A 24,076-nucleotide genomic window follows, 5' to 3' on the forward strand; every position below is an offset into this window, starting at 1 on the left:
TACCACTGGACCACTTGGGAAGTCCCTGGTTTTGTTTTAAATGTGTCTCTTATAAGTAGCATATAACAGTATTTTTTTTTCTATTTGTAAAAATAGGGTAATATATTACTTGTAATTACAATTATTATTATAATTTGATTATGGATAAATTTAGAATCATTTCTAACATATTATTTTGTGTTTTCTGTATAGTATCCCTTTTATTGCTTTTTTCCCCCTCCTTTACTCAATTACAATGTCTGATACATAGTAAGAACTATATGTGTTTGCTACTATTATTATTACATTGAATTAATAAAGCTTTTTATATTCCTTTTTTCCCTCTTTGTTGTTTTATAAACTATGGACTTTTTTCTAATTTTAGTACTAATAATTAATTTAAAAGCTTGTATATTTAATTGTCTCCTTCTCTAACCAGGTATAAAGTTATTCACTATTTCTGTCCCCTTCCTGAATATAACATGGATCTTAACACATTTTAGCCACATATATATATATATTTTTAATTTATTCCTATGTATTTTGTTCTTTTCATGCTATTGCAAATGGAATTATTTTTAAATTTTGTTTCAGATTTTTCACTGCTAGTGTATAGAGTACAATTAATTTTTGAATATTGATCTTGTATCCTTCAACTTTTTTTTTTTTAATTTTATTTATTTATTTATTTATTTATTTATTTATGGCTGTGTTGGGCCTTCGTTTCTGTGCGAGGGCTTTCTCTAGTTGCGGCAAGTGGGGGCCACTCTTCATCGCGGTGCGCGGGCCTCTCACTATCGCGGCCTCTCTTGTTGCGGAGCACAGGCTCCAGACACGCAGGCTCAGCAATTGTGGCTCACGGGCCTAGTTGCTCCGCGGCATGTGGGATCTTCCCAGACCAGGGCTCGAACCCGTGTCCCCTGCATTGGCAGGCAGATTCTCAACCACTGCGCCACCAAGGAAGCCCTAGCCACATATTGATCAACACCACCCCATCTTGTTATTGTTGCAAGTGTGTTATTTGTTCCTTTTTTTAACACAGAAATGAGATATTATTGTCATGTTCCTAAGTGTCATTTTATAATTTTTCTTTTTTTTTTTTTTTAATAAATTTATTTATTTATTTATGGCTGCGTTGGGTCTTCGTTTCTGTGCGAGGGCTTTCTCTAGTTGCGGCAAGCGGGGGCCACTCTTCATCGCGGTGCGCGGGCCTCTCACTATCGCGGCCTCTCCTGTTGCGGAGCACAGGCTCCAGACGCGCAGGCTCAGTAGTTGTGGCTCACGGGCCTAGTTGCTCCGCGGCATGTGGGATCCTCCCAGACCAGGGCTCGAACCCGTGTCCCCTGCATTGGCAGGCAGACTCTCAACCACTGCGCCACCAGGGAAGCCCTAGCCACATATTAATCAACACCACCCCATCTTGTTATTGTTGCAAGTGTGTTATTTGTTCCTTTTTTTAACACAGAAATGAGATATTATTGTCATGTTCCTAAGTGTCATTTTATAATTTTTCTGCTTATTGCTTTTTCTTAATTCTCTACTTTCATTCCTCTTCAGTTTTATTCTTACTAAAATTTACTCTTTAATTATTGTTTTCATGAGATCCTGTGGCTATTAAACTCTTAGCATTTTTCTGAAAGTTTTTATTTTACCCTTACTCTTTTTTTTTAATATAAATTAATTTATTTACTTATTTTATTTTTGGCTGTGTTGGGCCCTCGTTGCTGTGCGTGGGCTTTCTTTTAGTTGCGGTGAGCGGGGGCTACTCTTTGTTGCCATGCGCGGGCTTCACTTGGCAGTGGCTTCTCTTTGTTGCGGAGCACAAGCTCTAGAGTGCAGGCTTCAGTAGTTGTGGCCCACGGGCTTAGTTGCTCCACGGCATGTGGGATCTTCCCGGACCAGGGCTCAAACCCGTGTCCCCTGCACTGGCAGGCGGATTCTTAACCACTGCGCCACCGGGGAAGCCCTTGCCCTTACTCTTGTATGATATTTTACCCAGATATAGATTTCTAGAGCAATATCTATTGCTGATAAAAAATTAGGCTAGTTGTCATTCCCTTATGGAAAATTTTAGAGGCTTTTAATATTTTTCTCTTTATCCTTGATGTTTCTAGCTAAATTGTAATATGTCTTGGTATAGGTTTATCTTTGTTTATCCTGCTTGGTATTTGGATTAAAGTTTTACTTTGATGACTGATATCTTTCTTCAGTTTTGGAAAAATTTCACCTATTACCTGGTTAAATATTGCTTCTCTTAAATAACCGCCAATTTTTCCTAGTGAAGCTCCTATCTTACATATGTCAAAGTCCTTCAGTTTACCTCTCATTTCTCTTAACTACATAAAATTCATAACTTTAATGTCTTTGTCTCTCTGTGCTGTGTTTTGGATAAGTTTTTCACTGTATCTTCCAATTTACTAATTTTTTTTGTTTAGTGTGTCTGGACTAGTTTTCCTGATTACTGCATTTTTAATTTCAATGACTATTTTTGCTTCTAAGATTTTTTTTTTATCTAAGATTTTAAATGGATTCTTATATAACTTTTCTTTCATTTTGCTTTTCCTTTTTTTTTTTTTTTGATTTTGCTTCACAAATTCTTGCTCATAAGATGAAATTTATTCCTCAGTGAATTACTAAATATACTTATTTTCAAATTTTGTCAGATTCTTTCAGATATTAATTTGTTTTGGATCCCATCTACATTTGGATTATAGAATTTTTGGCTACCTTTCTTTGCATATTTTTCATGGCTCTGGAATTTTGGTTTGTGGGCACATTTTGAGGCATGTGTATACTTCTGAATAAAACATCTCTCCTACTCTCAGGATGAGATGGTATCTGTGATTTATAGAAAGCAATGCTTATTTTGCTTTGCTTTGTTTTTAAAATTTTATTTATTTATTTTTGGCTGTGTTGGGTCTTTGTTGCTGCATGTGGGCTTTCTCTAGTTGCGGCGAGCAGGGGCTACTCTTCGTTGCGGTGTGCAGGCCTCTCACTGTGGTGGCTTTTCTTGTTGTGGAGCACGGGCTCTAGGTGCTTGGGCTTCAGTAGTTGTGGTGCACAGGCTTAGTTGGTCTGCGGCATGTGGGATCTTCCCAGGCCAGGGCTCAAACCCGTGTCCCCTGCATTGGCAGGCGGATTCTTAACCACTACGCCATCAGGAAAGTCCCAGCAATGCTTACGTAATGTAAGCTGATTATAAAGCTTTAATTAAGCTCCATGAGTAATTCCATTTTGTTATCCTTTTGTCATTAGTTAAGTTTTGTTTTCGTGGTCCAAGCTTGTTGATGCCCATGAAAGTGATATGTGTCCATATTTGGGCTCCAGTGTTTAAGGAGTGGCTCAGGACATGATGGTAGTACCTGCAGTAATTACTGAGAGATCTCCAAGGGGAAGGTGAATCTTGGGAAACTCGTATCGACTTTCTTAACCTTTCAAAATTCAAGTTCCATCAGATAAGAAGATGTGGTCAGTGTTTTTCTGTAGTTTTTATTATTTATGAAAACAAATCGTGTGTTCTCCCACCCACTATAATATTACACTATAATATGACACAAACTTTCAAATAACACTTACCAGTGTGAAGATTCTGACACATTTTTGCTGCTTCTTATTTGACACTGACTGGCTGGGAACACAATCTAGCTGTCTCTTCCCATTTTAAGAGTCTCTCTCCATTGCCAATATTGGGGCATCCAAGTTCTATTTCATTAAGGAAAGTAACAATTTTCCTTTCAGAGGATGGAAACAACACAAAATTCCTATCTCATTTTTCCAGACTTATTTTTATTTATTTATTTTTAAAATAAATCTATTTTTTAAACAAATTTATTTATTTATTTATTTATTTATTTATTTATTTATTTATTTATTTATTTTTGGCTGCTTTGTGTCTTCGTTGCTGTGTGCAGGCTTTCTCCAGTTGAGGCAAGCAGGGCTACTCTTTGTTGCGGTGTGAGGGCTTCTCATTGTGGTGGCTTCTCTTGTTGCGGAGCACAGGCTCTAGGCATGCGGGCTTTAGTAGTTGTGGCATGCAGGCTCAATAGTTGTGCCTCACGGGTTCTAGAGCTCAGGCTCAGTAGTTGTGGTGCACGGGCTTAGTTGCTCTGCAGCATGTGGGATCTTCCCAGACCAGGGCTTGAACCTGTGTCCCCTGCATTGGCATGTGGATTCTTAACTACTGCGCCACAAAGGAAGCCCTTCAGACTTATTTAAGAAAAAACCCAATATGTATCATGTGCATATGTGTGTTATTATATAGCCATTGAGGAAATTTTAGAAAGTCTGGGAAAGCAGAAATAAGAAAAAGTTATCTAGAAATCTATGATTTACAATTAGCTATTAATATTTTGGTATATTATTATATATAGAAATCATTTAAAAGTGATATATACAATACCTACTGTTTTGACCTATGTTTTCCTTAGCAGTAGGTTGTGAATATTTAATGTATCAACAAAGTATTTTTATAAAACACGTTTTTAAATGCCAATTCTAATATCTATAGATTTAAGACTATCTCACCACTATTGTCTCAGTTGCACTAAAGATTGATGGAAAGGATTGACCTATGGGTTATGCATTTACTTGTTCAAGATCTTACTTGTTCATTTCTTCAATGCACATTTTAAGTTGCCAGTTTGTTCTAGGAACATTGCTAGGATCTGCATGCACAGAGCTGAGTCAGATGTTTCTCCAGTTTCATTTTCATCCTCACAGGCTGAGAGACTAGTGGTAGGAGAGGTATGTTAACAGATAGGTACCACACAATGTAATAAAACACTGGAGGAATCAGAGGACAGAGTTTTATTACTATTGAATCCCCTCTGTTGTGAAAGGTACTGTTTTATGTACTCTAAAGAAAGAGAAAAAAACCCAAGATGGAGAGTCTCTAAGGGGAAGGGTCACCTCCTTCAACAGCAAAAGTCAGAAAGTCCAAAAGGCTGCATCCTCATGGAAAAGAAACCTTCTAAGCAGAGATTAGGCAGAAACCTTAGATATTTAAACCTGGCCCTGGGTGGAAGGAGGAAACCTAAAGTTCCCCTGAAAATTGGAACTGCAGACAGGTTCTAATTTTGGTTTGTGGTCTAAATTGGCTTTACCAGTATGGGTCAGAAAACTTCAAGGAGGACTTCCCTGGTGGCGCAGTGGTTAAGGATCCACCTGCTGATTCAGGGGACACGGGTTCGAGCCCTGGTCTGGGAAGATCCCACATGCCGCAGAGCAACTAAGCCCATGTGCCACAACTACTGAGCCTGCACTCTAGAGCCCACGAGCCACAACTACTGAGCCCACGTGCCACAACTACTGAAGCCTGTGAGCCTAGAGCCCCTGCTCCGCAACAAAGAGAAGCCACCACAATGAGAAGCCTGTGCACCGCAACAAAGAGTGGCTGCCGCTCGCCGCAACTAGAGAAAGCCCGCGTGCAGCAACGAAGACCCATAATTCAAAAAGTCATTACCACAATGTTCTTTGCAGCACTATTTACAATAGCCAGGACATGGAAGCAACTTAAGTATCCATCGACAGATGAATGGATAAAGAAGATGTGGCACATATATACAATGGAATATTACTCAGCCATAAAAAGAAACAAAATTGAGTTATTTGTAGTGAGGTGGATGGACCTAGAGTCTGTCATACAGAGTGAAGTAAGTCAGAAAGAGAAAAACAAATACCGTATGCTACCATATATATATGGAATCTAAAAAAAAAAATGGTTCTAATGAACCTAGGGGCAGGACAGGAATAAAGACGCAGACGTAGAGAATGGACTTGAGGACACGGGGAGGGGGGAAGGGTAAGCTGGGAGGAAGTGAGAGAGTGACATGGACATATATACACTACCAAATGTACAGTAGATAGCTAGTGGGAAGCAGCTGCATAGCACAGGGAGATCAGCTTGGTGCTTTGTGACCACCTAGAGGGGTGGGATAGGGAGGGTGGGAGGGAGACGCAAGAGGGAGGGGATATGGGGATGTATGTATACATATAGCTGATTCACTTTGTTATACAGCAGAAACTAACACACCATTGTAAAGCAAGTATACTCCAATAAAGATGTTAAAAAAAAAAAAAACTTCAAGGAGAGAATTTAAAGTGGTCTCAGTTTGGTATGGACCCACATGACTGGCAAAAGCAAACTCAAATCCTCTCTAGAAAAACTTGACTTCAAGCCAGACTGACATCAATTGGTAAAACTCCATCAACAATAACCATGTCTCAATTCAGTGATAATAAAATACACATCATAGCAACAATGAAACACAATGACTACCTGGGGAAGAACAGATCAATGTGTCTTAGAATTAAGCTTCTGGGCTTCAAAAACTATAGGTAGGAAATAAAAGGAGAGATGGCACTGATGGAAGCAAATGCAAATTATAGGAGGGGGGTCCTCCATCTACTGTTCTGTCCACACTAGAAGTCCATGACACACTTTTTTTTAAAATTTATTTATTTATTTATATTTATGACTGTGTTGAGTCTTCGTTTCTGTGCGAGGGCTTTCTCTAGTTGCGGCAAGTGGGGACCACTCTTCATCGCGGTGCGCGGGCCTCTCACCATCGCGGCCTCTCTTGTTGAGGAGCACAGGCTCCAGACGCGCAGGCTCAGTAATTGTGGCTCACGGGCCCAGTTGCTCCGTGGCATGTGGGATCTTCCCAGACCAGGGCTCGAACCCGTGTCCCCTGCATTGGCAGGCAGACTCTCAACCACTGCGCCACCAGGGAAGCCCCCATGACACACTTTTGCAAAAGTTCATACTCTCACATGTCCCAGTGGCATCATGGCTAGCCCAAGCTTCTCGAATTTAGGAGCTTAATGTTGTTCACCATGATATCCCAGTCCCTAGCATAGTGCTTGATGTAGAGTATGTGTTTGCTCGGGCGGCCATAACAGGATACCACAGACTGGGTGGCTTAAGCAAAAGAAATTTATTTTCTTATAGTTTTGGAGGCTAGAAGTTCAAGATCAAGGTGCCAGCAAGGTTGGTTTTTGGTGAAGCCTCTTTTCCTGGCTTGAGGTTGGCTGCCTTCTTGCTGTGTCCTCACATGGCTTTTCCTCTGTGTGTGCGTAGAGAGAGAAAGCTCTAGTGTGTCTTCTTATAATGACACCAATCCTACTGGATTCTGACCTAATTTAACCCTAACTGCCTTCTTAAAGGCCCTATCTCTAAATAATCACATTGTAGGTTTGGGCTTCAATACATAAATTTCAGTGGGGTGAGGGGGCACTCAATTCAATCCCTAACAGCACACCTTCAATAAATATTTGTTAAATTAACATCACTTATTTACATAGGTCTCCCTATTTCTGATAGTCATATTCCCTTAACATAATCTAGAGCTGATCTTTTAGGCTTTCTCATGCCTGAATGAATTTGATATTTTCCTTCCCCTTGAGGATCCCTTCTGAAGAAATTAATATTCCAGGTATTTCCCAATATTTCATAATTTTGGGTATATGCAACACAATTTCCAGAATGGCCAAAATGAAAAGACAGAAATACCAAGTGTTGACAGGGATGTGGGACAGCAGGAGTGCTCACACATTGGTGGTGAGAGTGTAAGTTGGTACAGCTATTTGGCAGACTCTTTGGCAGCTTATCGAAGGTAAACACATGCATACCCTATGACCCCAGAAAGTCTCCTCAGTATTTATGCAACAGAAATATTGTACCTCCATATGTTCATCAAAAGACACAGATAGAAATGTTCAGAGCAGCACTGTTCATAGTTGCCCCAAACTAGAAATTACCTAATGCCCATCAAAAATAGATGAATAAATAAATTTGCGGTATAGTCCCTCAATGATATCTTATACAGCAATGAAAATGAATGATCTACATCTAGTGCAACCACATAGACGAATCTGCTAAATATAATGGTAAGTGACACATTACTTACCATGTTTGTAAGTGGTAGTGTACTGGCACGACTTGGTGGTGGAAGCAGTTCACCCCAGGTGTAGGCAATAACGATGTGCATTGTGTGTAGAGAATGTAAAAACAATAATAAAACTGACTAAAAATCAGTTTTTCTTTTTTATTATCACCATGTGCTGTCATTCAAACATTGTAAATGATAGAATACTCCTTCCTGTTGGGGTAGAACATTTCTTTCCTCACCTCCACCCACAACTGCCCCATCACTGGAGTGAAAGAAGCCCGCCCCAAAAGAGTATATACTGTATGACTCTCTATACATAGATTACCAAAAACAGGCAAAACTGATCTATGCTGTTAGCAGTCAGGATGGTTTTTCAGCCCTTTGGGGGCAGTGACTGGAATGGAGCAGAAAGGGATTCTAGGGGCTGGAAATGTCCTGGATGTTGGTTCCAAGGGTGTGTTCAATTTGTGAAAATTTGTTGAGTTGTACTCTTGTGACCTGTGTACTTCTTTGTATATTATACTCCAATAAAAAGGTTTTTTTAAAAGCTACAAGTTATTTTTTAAAAATTAGATGTACTTAAGAGTGATCATTTTGTGCAGGAATGTATTTCTGGCTTGATTTTGGGAGGAAATCTTTGTCTGCTTTGATAGAAATTTCCATCAAGATCACTCAAGTAGCCTATAATGTGTACATTTAGAATCAACTCCTAAAAACTCGGCACAGACATTTATGGAGTGCTTATGACACGGAAGAGGTACTGAGCTCTATGCTCTGATGATAAGATAGCGGAGCTGCTGCTTTTGCCGAGAAGAAAAACTGGCTTGTAAAGCAGTGGAGCTGCTTGGGACTCAGTCACATGGAACTAGACGTCTACCTTGAAACACAGATGGCAGGTAACCTGTAATATCTCTCCTTTGCTATTTCTGTGGAGTGTGAATTCTTTTTGAGGTCACTAACTTTGCAGAAGAGCTACAGTGTTGGAGCTGGGAAGAATGAGAGCGGGTGGGTGGAGTAGATAGATGCCAAAAGAAGCAGCTAAGGAAGAGCAAGAGAGAGGAGAGAAGACATTGCTTCTTCTATCCCCATTAACCAGGGTAGATAAGGAGATTAAACAGAACCAAACCATCATTCATTATCACTGAATAGCAGAAAGGACATCACTTCACTCCAACAAAAAGTAGGAAGGATGTCACCTCAGGATAAAGGGCTCTTCTTTAAATTGAGTAAGTTTAACTTTACGAAAAATCCACTTAATTATACTTTTTAAAAAAAAAAAAATTTATTTATTTATTTATATTTGTTTTTGGCTGTATTGGGTCTTCGTTTCTGTGTGAGGGCTTTCTCCAGTTGCGGCAAGCGGGGGCCACTCTTCATCGCGGTGCGCGGGCCTCTCACCATCGCTGCCCCTCTTGTTGCGGAGCACAGGCTCCAGACGCGCAGGCTCAGTAGTTGTGGCTCACGGGCCCTGTTGCTTCGCGGCATGTGGGATCTTCCCAGACCAGGGCTCGTACCCGTGTCCCCTGCATTGGCAGGCAGATTCTCAACCACTGCACCACCAGGGAAGCCCCTGGCAGGCAGATTCTTAATCACTGTGCCACCAGGGAAGCCCCTATACTTATTTTTTATATTCTCCTGTAAACTGGCAAAACATCATTATCTGGTATTTGAGAAGGACCTCTCTCTGCTCTAGCCTGGGGTCAGCCAATTTTTTCTGCAAAGGGTGATAAAATAAATGTCTTCGGCTTTTGGGGGACACATTCTCTGTTGCAACTACTCAACACTACCATTGTAGCTTGAAGTGGCAATGGACAATATATAAATGAATGGGTGTGGCTGTGTATCATAAAACTTTTGGACACTAAAATTTTTGGACACTAAAATTTGAATTTCATATGATTTCTTGGGCCACAAATATTATTCTTGTTTTGATCCTCCCTCTCCTCTCACCACTTAAAAAGGCAAAAGCCATTCTTAATTTGCAAAACTAAGCTGCACAAAAACAGATGGTGGGCTGGATTTGTCTTGCAGGTCGTAGTTTGGATTCTGGAGTTTTATTCTGACATCTGCACCCTTACTCAAGTTGTTTCCACTGCATGTCTTGTCTTCCTGGCTTTCTTTCACTCTCTCACCCTCTTCAACAGCTCTTCTATTCTTATCCCTTCCATTGAGTTCTGCCCACACCTTTTGGTGGATCTCCTTCACATACTGACTTCTAGTGGCTCTGCCCTTTGTTAGCTGGAGGACCTTGGGCAAACTATTTAATATCTCTTAGTCTTAGGTTTCTCACCTGTAAGATGGAGATAATACTAGTACCTACCTCAAGGTATTGTGTGTGTGTGCGTGCGTGTGTGTGCGCGCACGCGCGTGTGTGCATTAAAGGAAGTAGTGCATATAAAGCACTCAGCACAGTGTCAGATATACTAAGTGCTCACTAGTGTTATTTAAGTTATTTAATGTTACTTAAGTTAAGCACTTATGTTGTTTAAGTGTTTTGTATGTAATAGTTTTGTTCCTTCATTTAAAGCTTCCCAGACGCTAATGTTTTTCTTGTGTTCTCACAACAATAGCCTTGGGCTCTATTTAAAGCAGGTGCTATAAATATTGAAAGTAAAAAATTAGTTAAATTTAAGAAAGTTAAAAATTTCTAGAAATAGTTATATGGAAGGTAGGAACCATAGCAGCAGCCCAGGCCATACCTACTGCTGGAAACTATAGGGCAGGCTTGTATGGCATTCTCAGGCTCTCAGTATGGTGCCTCTTCAAATTCCTGTTCAGCTGGGGAAAGGTTAAGCGCTCCTTGTGGGAGAGGCAGACCCATCTCCCTCAGCTCTTAGCCCTTGTCAAGAACACTTCCCCTCTAGTCCCAAACTTGTTCACCTCCCCCAACAAGTCAAACTCAGAGGCTAACCAGACACACACCCCCCACCCCACCCCCGCCCCTCCTTACCAGGCATTTAACTACCACCTTTACACACCCTTGTGGGCTCTTACCATCTCCAAGTGACTTTTTAACGTATTCCTCTCAACCACATGTCACATTCTTCATGGAAGGAGTTTCGATGAATACAGCATTTTCTGTCTGGTTACATTTCCTATGATAACTCAGCGCTCGCCTGCCTCTTAACCCAGCTCAGTGTGCAGTGATCAGGGTGCTATTGGGTTTTGGATAAAAACCTTTGCTCCTTGGGAAGGGGAATTGCAGTGTCTGTCTTAGATTTAGTCCTCTGGTCCGGCATAGGGCGAGAGGGATATGAGGCAGAGATGAAAGTGATTCAGAAGATGCTGTGAGAGATACTATGGTAAACTGCTGTTTGGATATAGAAGAGGGACACTGGATTGGGTGAGGGAGGCATTCTCTGCACTTCTGGATGGTTCTTCTGTGCCTGAGAGCTTGCAGGGTGGGCACAAATGTGCCACTCTGTCTGATGGGAGGGGACAGACAATGGGCTTCAGAGGCATGACAAGGTGCCCTCGTGCAAGTTTGCACAGAGAAGGCCTTGTCCACTGGGCATGAAACCTGGTAGTGGAGAAACCACTGGTGTGGAGAGTGTGTGGACAGCAGGAACATGGACTCTGGTGTCAGGTGCTCTACCACCTAACAATTTTGGACTATTTCTGTGTCTGGAAATAGAGATAATACTTACTATATAGGGTTGTTGAAAAGATTAAGATTAATACATGTAAAGCATGTGGTAAGTGATGTTAAATTATCAGAAAGAGACATGGGTCAGTAACCTATGAGATATTACTGGCAATGTGACCCCATTTGAATCTATAAAGAGTGGTCTGGCATTTAGACACATGAGTCACATATGTTTCCATGTGCCTTGGGTGGCCATGAAATTAAGTGGTCTTTTTTCCCTTTTAAAAACCACATCCCTTTAATAGAAAACTGCAGCAAACACCATGCAATATGTGAAAAGGACCACTTATTTATTGTCACTACATGTCAAAAACCATCTGGACCATTTTCTTGTAGCAGATGTTTGCCAAATTAACTTTGGAAACAGAGAATTCATGTAGGGTATTTCTGTTAGCACAATGAATGCAACTAGGACACATACAGATACATTTTTGAAAACAATATTAAGCCATACTGTAGTCAGGTAAAAAACCATGGTGACTGCACACATTCTTAGAATTTGCAGAGTGCTCAGGAAATGTCAATGCCCTCTTAATTGAGAAGAAATTCATTTACAAATGATCTGCAATTCAGAACAGCTTTAAAAATTTGACCATGAAGATTTAAGAACATTTAATTTATGTTGTTTGCGGTAATGGTAATTATTAAGTGTGATAATGTGATTTATAATAAGAAATATATATTTGGTCATTGTCCCATTCCTGGCACAGAGCTCCTAAAATCCTTGTAATTTTCTGTGAAGAGAGCAATAAAGGTGTCTTTTGTTATGTTAATGAGGTGGCTTTTGAAAAGCTCCTACGTTTGGGGGCTGGTTGCCAGTGGAGGCAGCTGTGTGAATGGAGGGTGGGAACTTTCAGCCCTGCCCCTCAACCTCCTGGGAGGAGAAAGGGTCTGGAGACTGAGTTGAATCATCCGTTGTCAATGATTTAATCAATCATGCCGATGTAATGAAGCCTCCATAAAAACCCAAAAGAGTGGAGTTCGGAGTGCTTTTGGGTTGGTGAACATGGGGAGACCTGGGGAGAGTGATGTGCTTGGCGAGAGCATGCAAGCTCCAGGCCCTTTCCATATACCTTGCCCTATCTATGTATCTCTTCCATCTGGCTGTTCCCGAGTTACACCCTTTTATAATAAATCAGTAATCTGGTAAGTAAAACATTTCTCTGAATTCTGTGAGCCGTTCCAGCAAATTAATTGAACCCAGAGAGGGGGTTATTGGAACATCCAGTTTATAGCTGGTTTGTCAGAAGCACTAGTGACAAACTGAACTTGCGTCTGAAGTGGGGGGGGGGGCACTCTTATAGGACTGAGCACTTAACTTGTGGGATCTGATGTTATCTCCAGGTAGATAGTGTTAGGATTGATTTAAATTGTAGGACACCCAGCTGGTGTTGGAGAACTGCTTGGTGTGGGGAAGAAACCCACACTGAAATTGGGTGCGGAGCCTTATTAAGAAATAGAGTTATCTTCTGTTGATTCATAAGGAGTGTCTAATTCTTTTTCATTCACAAACAAGCTGTGCCAGGACCCGGGAATAAAAAGTCTATTAAGAATTAGCCTCTGCATAAATTGTAGCAATATTTTTTTGGATCTGTCGACTAAGGCAAAGGAAACAAAAGCAAAAATAAACAAATGGGACCTACTTAAACTTAAAAGCTTTTGCACAGCAAAGGAAACCATCAACATAACAAAAAGACGACCCACTGCATGGAGGTAAATATTTGCCAATGATATGACCGTTAAGGGGTTAATATCCAAAATATACTAAGAGCTCATACAACTCAACATCAAAAAAAAAAAAAAAACCTGATTAAAAAATGGGCAGAAGAACTGAATAGACATTTTTCTAAAGAAGACATACAGATGGCTAACAGGCACATGAAAAGATGCTCAAAATCACTAATCATCAGAGAAATGCAAATCAAAATCACAATGAGGTATCACCTCACACTTGTCAGAATAGCTATCATCAAAAAGACCACAGATAACAAATATTAGTGAGGATGTGGAGAAACAGGAATTCTTCTACACTTTTGGTGGGAATGTAAATTGGTGCAGCCACTGTGGAAAACAGTATGGCAGTTTCTCAAAAACCTAAAAATAGAACTGTCATATGACCTAGCAATTCCACTCCTGGTTATATATCTGAAGAAAACAAAAACATTAATTCAAAATGATATATGCATCCCAACATTCGTAGCAGCATTGATTACGATAGCCAAGATATGGTGGTAGCAACCTAAGTGTCCATCAACTGATGAATGGATAAAGAAGATGTGGTATATATACACAATGGAATATTACTCAGCCATAAAAAAGAATGAAATTCTGCCATTTGCAACAACATCGATGGACTTGGAGGGTATCTCGCTTAGTGGAATAAGTTGGACAGAGAAAGATAAATACTGTATGATATCACTTATGTGTGGAGTCTAAAAAAACAGACTCACAGAGAACAAACTAGTGGTTACCAGTTGGGAGAGGGTTGGGGGGAGGCACAAGATAGGGTAGAGGATTGAGAGGTACAAACTACTCTTTATAAAATAAATGAGCTACAGAATATATTATACAGCACAGGGAATATAGCCAATATTTTGCAGTAACTATAAATGGATTACAACCTTTAAAAATTGTGAATTACTATGTTGTACACCTGAAACTTATAAATCAACTATACATCAATTAAAAACAGACACAGAAAAAAAAAAAAAAAAGAATTAGCCTCTGCCCTGAGGGATCTTTCAGTCTAATTGGGAATCAGGTAAAGTAACACATCCAGTGTGGTAAAGGGCTAAGATTCAGGTGTGCCTTGTGTCCCGTGGAAGCCCAGACTGAGGGGCCAGGGAACACTCCTTGAAGGGGTGCAACTTGAGAGACGAAGGAAAGTTTGCAAGGCAAAAAGCAGGCAGGGCCTTTTACTCAAGCTGACAAATGCAGAAAGCTAGGGTTTACCTAGGGAAGCCTGAGCTCTGGCGTCCCGAGTTTCCACCACTGTCCACCATTACGAACTCTGAGACCTGGCAGGCTTCGTACCTTTCTAAGCTTTGGCTTCTTTTCTGGCCAATGGGGAATTGTTCCCAGAGCCAGGTGATCAAGGGGTATCTTTTGGCCGCCGCTGCAAAGACCGCCCTGGGCAGCGGAGGCGCGGAGGAGCTCCCTTGGGGGAGGCGCTAAGGTGGAGTCCGGCTGGGCTGAGATGGGAGTCCGGCTGGGGTGGGCGGAGGACGGGTCCGGAGACCTCGCCCGCCAGTCTCCCAGGCAGACAGCACCCCCGCAAGGCCCCAGATGTGTGTCAACTCGGAGGCCCGACCTCAGGCCGAAGCTGCAGGACAAGCAGACGAGCCTCCCCACCACAAAGTCTGGGCGCCCAGCGGCTGCTCCGCACGGGGCCCTGGAGCAGGTGAGTCCCAGCGCCAGGCCCGGAAAAGCTGTTTCTCAGGTCGCTACAGCCTTGTGGGTCTTGGGCATAAGAGCCCCTTGGTTTTCAAAGCTAGATGTTTTGGGGGCTCGCCTCTCGGGTGCAGGTCTTGGAAGTTGGGGTGCCTGGCGTGGGGGTCAGATCCTTTGCTCCTCGGAGGCGCTCTGGGTGTTGAGTTCCCTCCTGACTGGGGGGGGAGGAGTAGGGGTGGCGTTTATGCTGAGACTGTGTCCCACGTGCTGGCTGTGGGCCTTCTCCTTGGCCCCATGTGTAGAAGTTGCTCAGTTTTTAGGTTTTTTCAGAGGACGTTGTTCTATTTGTATCTGTAGATTCAGTGTGTGTGTTGCCATCTTGAACCTGAGTTTTAAACGGAAGTACTTAATCATATATTTTTTAACAAAGTCTATAGTAAATCAATATTTCTGTCTTCCTCCTGAACAAGATTAGTATTTTTAGAAAGCTTTAACTTCGTTTAAATATTGCTCCCATGGTCTGCTGTGAGAGGCTTTTCCATCTTCTGTGCTATTTTTATCTCGTATTTTAATTCCATTTTGTTTTTCAGTACAAAAAAGTTATCATTTATGTATTTTTTTTAAAAGTAGACTATTTTTTAGAGCCATTTTAGGTTCATAGCAAAATTGAGTGGAAAGCATTGAGAGTTCTCATATACCCCTTCCCCCATCCTCATTATTTTTATAGTCAGTTCTTACTTAAATTTACCAATGAGTGTTCTGGTTTTTTGCGTCCCATTGCTCCATGCATCCCATATCTCCCTTCTGAATTTATTTCAATTAATGTGATGTGAACCTCTATTATAATTTCTAGGAATGCAAAATAAATATATCTGTAGTTTTTCAGGGGTGAAGAACTTCTAGTTGTTGGGTCTGTGGGCTGAGTCATTAGAATTCCTGGGGTTTTTTTTTTCATATTTTTGGTGAGTGAGGTCATCTTTGTGGATATTCTTTTGAGAGTACCATGCATGCCTGGGATGGGAGACCTCCCATGAGATATTTTTTCCATTTCCCTCTGTCCATGCTCAGTAGTGTTCATGAGTCCCCCATCAGTTTTTGTTTTAAATAATTTTAGACTTAACAGAAGAGTTGCAAAGATAGTACAGGAAGCTCCCACATACCCTTCACCCAGCTTTTCCTATTACTGCAGCCCTTAGCAAACCTACGATTGGCCTTCAGCAATTTGTTAAACATTTCTAGCTAAATTCCTCCTAATGGCTTATATGGTGTCCAGAGGGGTTTGTCCCAGCCAAGCAAAGGCCTATGTCCTGTTTCTTCCTGTGGATGCCTGTTTTTCCTCAGATTCTGGGTTGGTTATTGGCTCTGTGACCTCAGCTTTCTGATGAGTTCATGAAAAATTGGTAATTTGCCGTTTGTCTAGCTTGTTCCTTGTTGTAAGTGTGGGTGTGATGCTTTCCAGTGCTATGTCTCCAAGTGGAACCAATTTTGGCATTAATTTCTTCTTCTAATTTCTCTACTGCTCAGGTGGTGCAAATGTGGGACCTGCACTGGCGGCCAGCACAGCTTCAGTGCTGCTGGCACAGTTGGCCATCCGTTTGTTGCAGTCCTGGGTTAGTAAGCCGAGAGCCTTTGGTCTCTATTTATGGACAGGTCGGTGGGTTTTATTTTGCGTTTTGTTTTTCTTTATTTTTGGTTCTACCTTTGCAGAAAATTGTGGTTACCAACGACTCCATGGGGATTCCCCTGAAGATAGAAATGACCTAAAAGAATACCTTTTCTTTATTTGGTGTTTTCTGCTTTATAAGATACATGGACTTCCCATGCACCTCTGTGGCACTTTCCATATAATCTGATCTATGTGTGATTTCCTTCTATTTTTTCCTGCTTCCATTTGTTTTGTGTATATTAGATTGGAAGCACTTTGAATAAAGAGGACATAATTTCTACTTTTGTACACCATGTTAGTGCTGAGCGTGTATCTTCATTCAGCAAATACTTTCTGATCCCCTGCTGGATGCCACGAACTATTCTAGGACCTGGGTGTATAGTGGGAAGCAAGTAGAAAATTTCCTTGCTTTTTAGTATTGTGAGGAGTCAGACACAGAATAAATATATAATTACCAACTATGATAAAGAAAAGTACAGGGTGCTCTGAGACCTAGTTTATGGTGGGAGCTCAGAAAGACTTGTCTGAGGGAGTGAATTTTAAATTGAGACTTCCAGGCAAAGAAGAGGAGAAGAGTGGGAGGGAACAGCATCACAGACAGCGAACAGCATATGCTAAAGTATTTTGGTGGCAAAGAGTGTGGGGCATTCAGAGAACTGAGCAGTCAGTGAAGCTGGAGTGAGTGAGGAAATGAGCCTGAAGGAGTGGTCAGAGGCTGGAAGGTACAGGGTCTTGAAGGAGTTGATATTTCATTGTAGTCTTGGCAGCCGTGGAAGGGTTTTGCTCTAATTTACATTTAAAAACCTTACTCTGGATGCTGGGTAGAAGACTGATAATAAGGGAAAGAGAATGGAAATAAGCAGATAATCTGGGTGGTCCGGGCAAGAGAATACAGTGGCCTGAACAAGGGTAGTAGCAACAGGGATTGAGGGAAGAAGAACTCGAGGTACAGTCTGGATGTGGAAGGGGCAGGACTGGATGATGCTGTGTTTGGGGGAGGGGTAGTTGGGAGGGAGGGGAAAGTATCCACAAATGCTTTCAAGCTGATTTATTCACTTCCTCCGCCCACTTAAACAAGGGAAGAAAATTGTCATGTGAGTCTATTTTTTCATGATTTTCACTGAGCAGAAACCTGCTCTATAGCCGCCTAAGTCTGGTGTGTCCCACCCGCTGTGTTCCATTCTACATTCTGTCTTGTCTAGTGGGATTTTCCTTCTCAATTGGATTACTAGCTGTTTGGGGGTGGGGTGGGGTGGGGCGGGGGGAAGGACTATGTTGCTTTCATCTCCTGTCCTATGTAGCACTTAGCACAGTCCTTTGCTCAGATGCTGAAAATCATTTTTGAAATATACATTTCTTTTGAGCACTTTGTGTTTCTTCAGTTGGACAAGGAAGATTTCACTTTCCTTTGGACTTAACCCTACTTTCAGTTTCTAGTCCATTGGTAAACTGTGGCGCACATGGCATATGGATTATAAATTCAAGTTAATTTTTCCTCTGCTCTTTGCTTTTAGTCTACAGTAGAATCGAGTTGCTGGACCAGCAAAAAGCCAAGTGCTTTATCCAAGCCTGGTATTTGTGTTTGTGAGGTGAGCACTGAGGGGCACATTGAAGCATTTTGCACATGTGTTTTTCTCTTTTGCCTCTGCGGTAACACATTTTCCTAGCTGTGCTTTGGATTTTTCCCAGTTCAGTTTTGAAATTTCCACATGGGGTTTAGCCACTTGGTGAAGTGCTCTCAGCTTCCCTGCTCACCGTCAGGTTGGCTTCAGCTGTGAGACCTTTGATATCTTTCTGTTTTTCTGAGCTTGGGTTTACTGCCCCACTTGCTGGCCTCTGGCTTTATTCTTTCCCAGTATTTTATAGTTGTAACGTATGGGCTTTTCCTTTCAACAGTTCTCTGTCCTCAGGGAAGCACTCCATCTTGTCTGTTGCATGGTTTTTGATTTTGACACTGTTGCTACCCAGCTGTGACTATTGCAGCTTGAATCACAGCACCCCAGAGCATGGACCATTTTTCTTCAGTTTGCCTGTTTCTCATCTTCCTCTGCCCTGACATTGTTTCAGACATAGTTTTTAATTCAGTGGAATTTTTCTCATTATTTTGTTTCTTAGTTGCTGATTCCAGTCTGTCTCTTTAAAATAAAGCCGATTCTGTTCATTTCTTTCTTACTTTTTTTTTTTTTTTTTTCTATTTGGCAATGTCGAGATTGCCACCGCTCTTGACAGCTGCTTTCCAATATGTCATTACTCAGCCTTGGAAGTAATTTTAGAATGTTGTGTGCCCCTGACTGTGGAACACTGCGTTACCAATGTCCCGAGTGTGGTACAGCTGAAGGTGGGGGTGACCTGCAGAAGAATCTGTGACATTTGTACAGTGCCGTGCAGTTTACAAGGGACCTTTAAATCTGTGATCTTGTTTAGTACTCACAGTAAGCCTAGGAGGGTGGCAGGGCACTATAATTTCCTGTTTTAAAGTCAAGGAACTTGAAGATCATAAAGTTAAGTGTTTTCCCAATGTTGCCTAGCTAGAAGGTGATGGAGCCAGACTTTGAACTTATGTCCCAACAGTGCTCTTTATACTATAGGAACTTTTCTTTTCAATATCATTTAAATTTCAGGCTGGGATAGTCAGGGTAGATTTCAGGCACAATTGGATTCAGGAACTCAAACAATGTTATCAGGGCTGCGTCTTTCTCTCTCTTGGCTCTGCCTTCCTCTGAGTTAACTTTCTCTTTATCCAGGCTCTTCTTTTGGGGGGCACTGTGGCTTCCAGTAGCTCCGGGCTAATATCCACCAATCTGGGGGATAGGAGAACATTCCTCTCCTGCAGAAGAACAGTGTTTGCTTGACATTGTCCTTAATTGAGTTAATGTTTATCTGAGTCAATCACTATGATAAGAGGGTTGTGATGCTGATTGGACAGGCCTGAGTCCTGAGTCACATGACCTCTCCTGCTGTTAGAGGTGCGATCAGCTGGGCTTAAATCATGTAACAGGAGAGTGGGTGGGAAGCAGTTCCCTAGAAGAAAATTGAGGTATTGTTACCAGAATAAAAGTGAATGCATGTTGGGCAGACAAGACATGGGATGTCTTATGTGCTAGATATTTTCCATTTGCCCCTCAGGTCTGCTCACCGCTCTGCTCTGTGCCCCAGGAATCTAACTTGTATAAAGTGCTTTGATGCGCTCCCTTTCCCTCAAGTTTCCAATTACGTTTAGCCAATGAAAACCTCTGGCAGGAGATTGGAGTCAAGGAGAAGAGTGAGGGAGGGGTATTTATTCCACCAACCCCTGTCCTGTGAGGCTGCCATCTGAAGCTGAAGGTTACAGCTCCTGCCAGGCAATCCTCTTTACTTGGCTTGCCCTGTATCCAGCTCTGCTAACTGCTTTCCTTGTTCGTTCAGGCCTGGAGTGGTAATACCCTGGGGTATTGTACAATCCCTTTTAGTTTCCCTACCCTGTGCTCACACTTTTGTAAATGGTCCCTTTGTTAAACTGTCCTCAAGTTACTAAATTTGAGCATGCCATACCTTTCCTGACAGGACCTGATTGACCTCTACAGGTAGGAAAGTAAAAACTCAATGCATGCCACATTAAAAATGATTTGGAGCTTCTGTGGTGTTAGGTTAGGAGTTGAGACAATTTAGTGGGCCATGAAAAGTATGATCAAGGTAGGTGTGAAGGATGGCCACAAGGAAGAGGGGGTAGCATTTTTTGTGTATGTGGTTTTATTCAATTCAGAGTTGTTAGAAGTTTCTAACAATTTGTGCTTTCTAAAAATGAATCAAGCTGCCTTAAAGGTAATGAGTTCACCATCATTGATGGTATTCACCTGGACGGCTCTAGTGACACCTGTTTTTCAGGGGTTTCTCTGAAGAGGATTCCTTCCTCAGAGAGTCGGTGGGCTAAATGATCTTGAGAGTTCTTCCCTACAGTTCAAGTGATGCAGGAATTGCCTTTGCAGAGGAAATTTTCATTTCTTCTGTCCTTTGGGGACCTACTGTTTTCTCACTGCCTGGCAGACCTTTTGGTGTTGAGACCAGAGGCTGTGGGTGCCCCTGCTTTGTGTTGGTTTGCATTGAATTCCGGGGTCATCTTGGTTCCTAGCATCCCCAGACAACCTCTGGTGTGAATGTCAAGAATCAGATGTAGTGAGCTCTGCTTTGTTATCTTGTCAGTTACATGTTAAAGGCATTAAAAACCTCACCTGTGCCTTTGCCATCACAGATGAGCAAATGTCCCCAAGTGGAAGCCATGGAGAGGTAGTCTCTGATGCTTAATACTAACGGTGTACTATGTTGTCACAAAGAAATCAGCTGCTAGCCCTAAAGAACTAAAATTACATCAGCAATAGGAAATCACTGTACGTTAACTATTGGGGCTAATTTAATATCTGTGAAATGGTGTTCATATTCCTTTATATGTTTCTGCATTCAATAATTGAATTAAAAATATCTTCTAAGGTTTTATAGGTTCAATCAAGACCTTTCTCCCCTAGTCCTATTTTGTTTAGAAGGAATCAGATTCCTTAGAGACAAATTCTCCTACCCTGCAGGTTTTTATGGACCTATTAGCTGGGTCTGGTTACAAGTGACACACTGATCTGGCCAACTTAATTTAAAAAGGAATTTACATCTGAAGAACCAGGCTTGGAAAGGACAATTTGCAGAGCAGCAGGAATGAAGAGTCTTGGAAGGGCACTAATGCAGGTGCAAATCAACTCTCGCTAAATTTCTGTCCGTGAGTCATGATATTCCAGATGTGAAATTGTGGGAAAGGAGTCCTAATGGGCCATTTGGGTCTCAAGCCTGTCTTTGGTTAGAGGAGGACAGGGCACCTTGACTGAAAGTCCTACCAAAGCTGCACACGGTGGGAGAGGTAACTGCCTGGATGCTGGAAAAATAGAAACCAGTGTCCACACACCACCTCTTATGGCAAATGAGAAATTACCACATGAAAACAGAGATTGAAACAGGTGTTACAATAGTTCTGAGGTGGTGTAGCCTATCCTAGAAAAGTAGATTATGGTTAATGTGGAAAAAGTACCAACATATAGACATATATGTAAGAAAGATCCGTGAGAGAAATAACAAAGGGTTATGATTCCATTGTTCCTCTCACTTGTGGTTTTATGACTGTCCATGGGTTAATGAGATATTTGCCAATATAATGTGGGTCTGGGGCAGGGTTGACAAACTTTGTCTGTAAAGGGCTACCTCATTAATATTTTAGATTTTGCAGACCATACAGTCTCTGTTCAACTATTCAACTCTGCCATTGCAGTGTGAAAACAGCCATAGACAGTATGAAAATAAATGGGCGTGGCTATGTTCCAATAAATCTTTATTTACAAAAAGAGGCAATGGTGAGGTTTCGCCCACAGGCTGTGCTTTGCTGAGCCCTGGTCGAGAGGGATACTTCAGTACTATGGTAGCTTGGTGGAGCCCAGTCAAGGCCAGCAATTGCAGGCTCAGTGTAAGTGAATAGTTTGTGTAGTAGCTGAGTCCTTGAGCAAGTTGAAATGAACCCTGGAAGACAAGTCTGGTAGAGAGGAAAGCACAAGGGACTTTATGTTGGGTGGCCTGAGTTCATATCCTTGCTTAAGCACTCTGTGGTTGAGGGCAAGCTTTAGACTTTCCTGAGTCTCGGTTTCCTCATCTTTAAAATGGGGAATGTAATTAGAATGCCCCTTATGTTTGTTGTTTATTTAAATGAAGTAACATATGAAAAATATTCAGCATGGGGCTTCCCTGGTGGTGCAGTGGTTAAGAATCCACCTGCCAATGCAGGGGACGCGGGTTTGAGCCCTGGTCTAGGAAAATACCACATGCCGCGGAGCAGTGAAGCCCGTGCGCCACAACTACTGAGCCTGCGCTCTAGAGCCAGCAAGCCACAACTACTGAGCCCGTGTGCTACAACTACTGAAGCCCACGCACCTAGAGCCCGTGCTCTGCAACAAGAGAAGCCACCGCAAGAGAAGCCTGTGCACCACAACAAAGAGTAGCCCCTGCTCACTGCAGCTAGAGAAAGCCCGTGTGCAGCAACGAAGACCCAATGCAGCCAAAAATAAATAAATAAATAAAATAAATGCAATTAAAAAAAAACTCATCATGGAGCTTGACACACAATATTCACTGAACACTCTCTATTTCCTTTCTCCTCCCTTCCTAAAGTTACGTGGAAAGGATAAATTGCTTAGTTAGGGTACCCCACTGCAACATCACTGACGTCTCATCCAACTCAGGAAATGTTTGAAAAAAGCTGATGCCATATCTCTGAAGATTCTCAGAAGCGTAGAGTGATGGGGATGGGCGTTAGTGGGTAGAATGATGAAGAAGATCTGGTCCCCTGGCTTTCTTTACAATCCTGTCCCCAGCCTGGCCTCACCTTAGAGCTGGGCAGCCTCCCTTCCAGGAATTGGGTGGCTCTGAAGCGTATTAACAAGCAGGAGTTCCTGTGGAAGGGACTATATCAATCAGGCCCTGGGATAACACTTTAGGAACATGGGGATATTCAGCCTAGAAACTTGATAATGTAGTTACATGTTTGAAGGGCTAAGTACCTTCTGCTGGGTGGACCCACAGGACAAAATTAGAAACAGTAGGCCATCCACAAGTCACATGGACAGCCAAGGGGCAGTTTCCTTTTGCTGGAGATATTCAAGCAGAGGTTTTCTGGGATGTTAGAAAGGGAATAAGATCTGCATAGGGCTGTAGATCAGGCTCTCCAACTCATGAATCTTTTTGGAGCCTGTGGAAATTCGGGACAGACAGGTTAGCGTATGAACTGTTCCCGAAGATCAGTTGCCCAAAAATATTAGCAGTAGAGAGAGTACTCCTGGCTGCAGGCGGGTTCTTCTCCATGACTGAAGAGTAATTACCATGCCCCGTCTAGGGAAGGATAACAGTAGATAACAGTTGCTGAGCTCTTAGAATGTGCCAGACACTCATATATGTGCTGCAAACTTTTTATTTTCTCAAAGTGGCTTTAAGAGGTAGGTGCTCATTGTTATGTCATTTTATAGATGAGCAAACTGAGGTCATAGGAGGTTATGTATGGTGCCTAAGACCACATAGATATAAGTGATGCCAAAATCTGAATCTGAATATTCTAATTCCAGAGCCCACTCTTAATCCCAAAATAAAATCCCACTTTTATTCGAAATTAAATAATTAGGGGAAGGCTTCCCTGGTGGCGCAGTGGTTGAGAGTCTGCCTGCTAATGCAGGAGACATGGGTTCGAGCCCTGGTCCGGGAAGATCCCACATGCCGCAGAGCAACTGGGCCCGTGAGCCACAATTACTGAGCCTGCGCATCTGGAGCCTGTGCTCCACAACAAGAGAGGCCACGATAGTGAGAGGCCCGTGCACCGCGATGAAGAGTGGTCCCCGCTTGCCACAACTAAAGAAAGCCCTCGCACAGAAACGAAGACCCAACACAGCCATAAATAAATAAATATAATTAAAAAAAAATAGGGGAGAGAGGCGTTTCTGGCACGACATCATG

This window comes from Balaenoptera acutorostrata, chromosome 16 (assembly GCF_949987535.1).
Source record: "Balaenoptera acutorostrata chromosome 16, mBalAcu1.1, whole genome shotgun sequence".
Lineage (NCBI taxonomy): Eukaryota > Metazoa > Chordata > Mammalia > Artiodactyla > Balaenopteridae > Balaenoptera > Balaenoptera acutorostrata.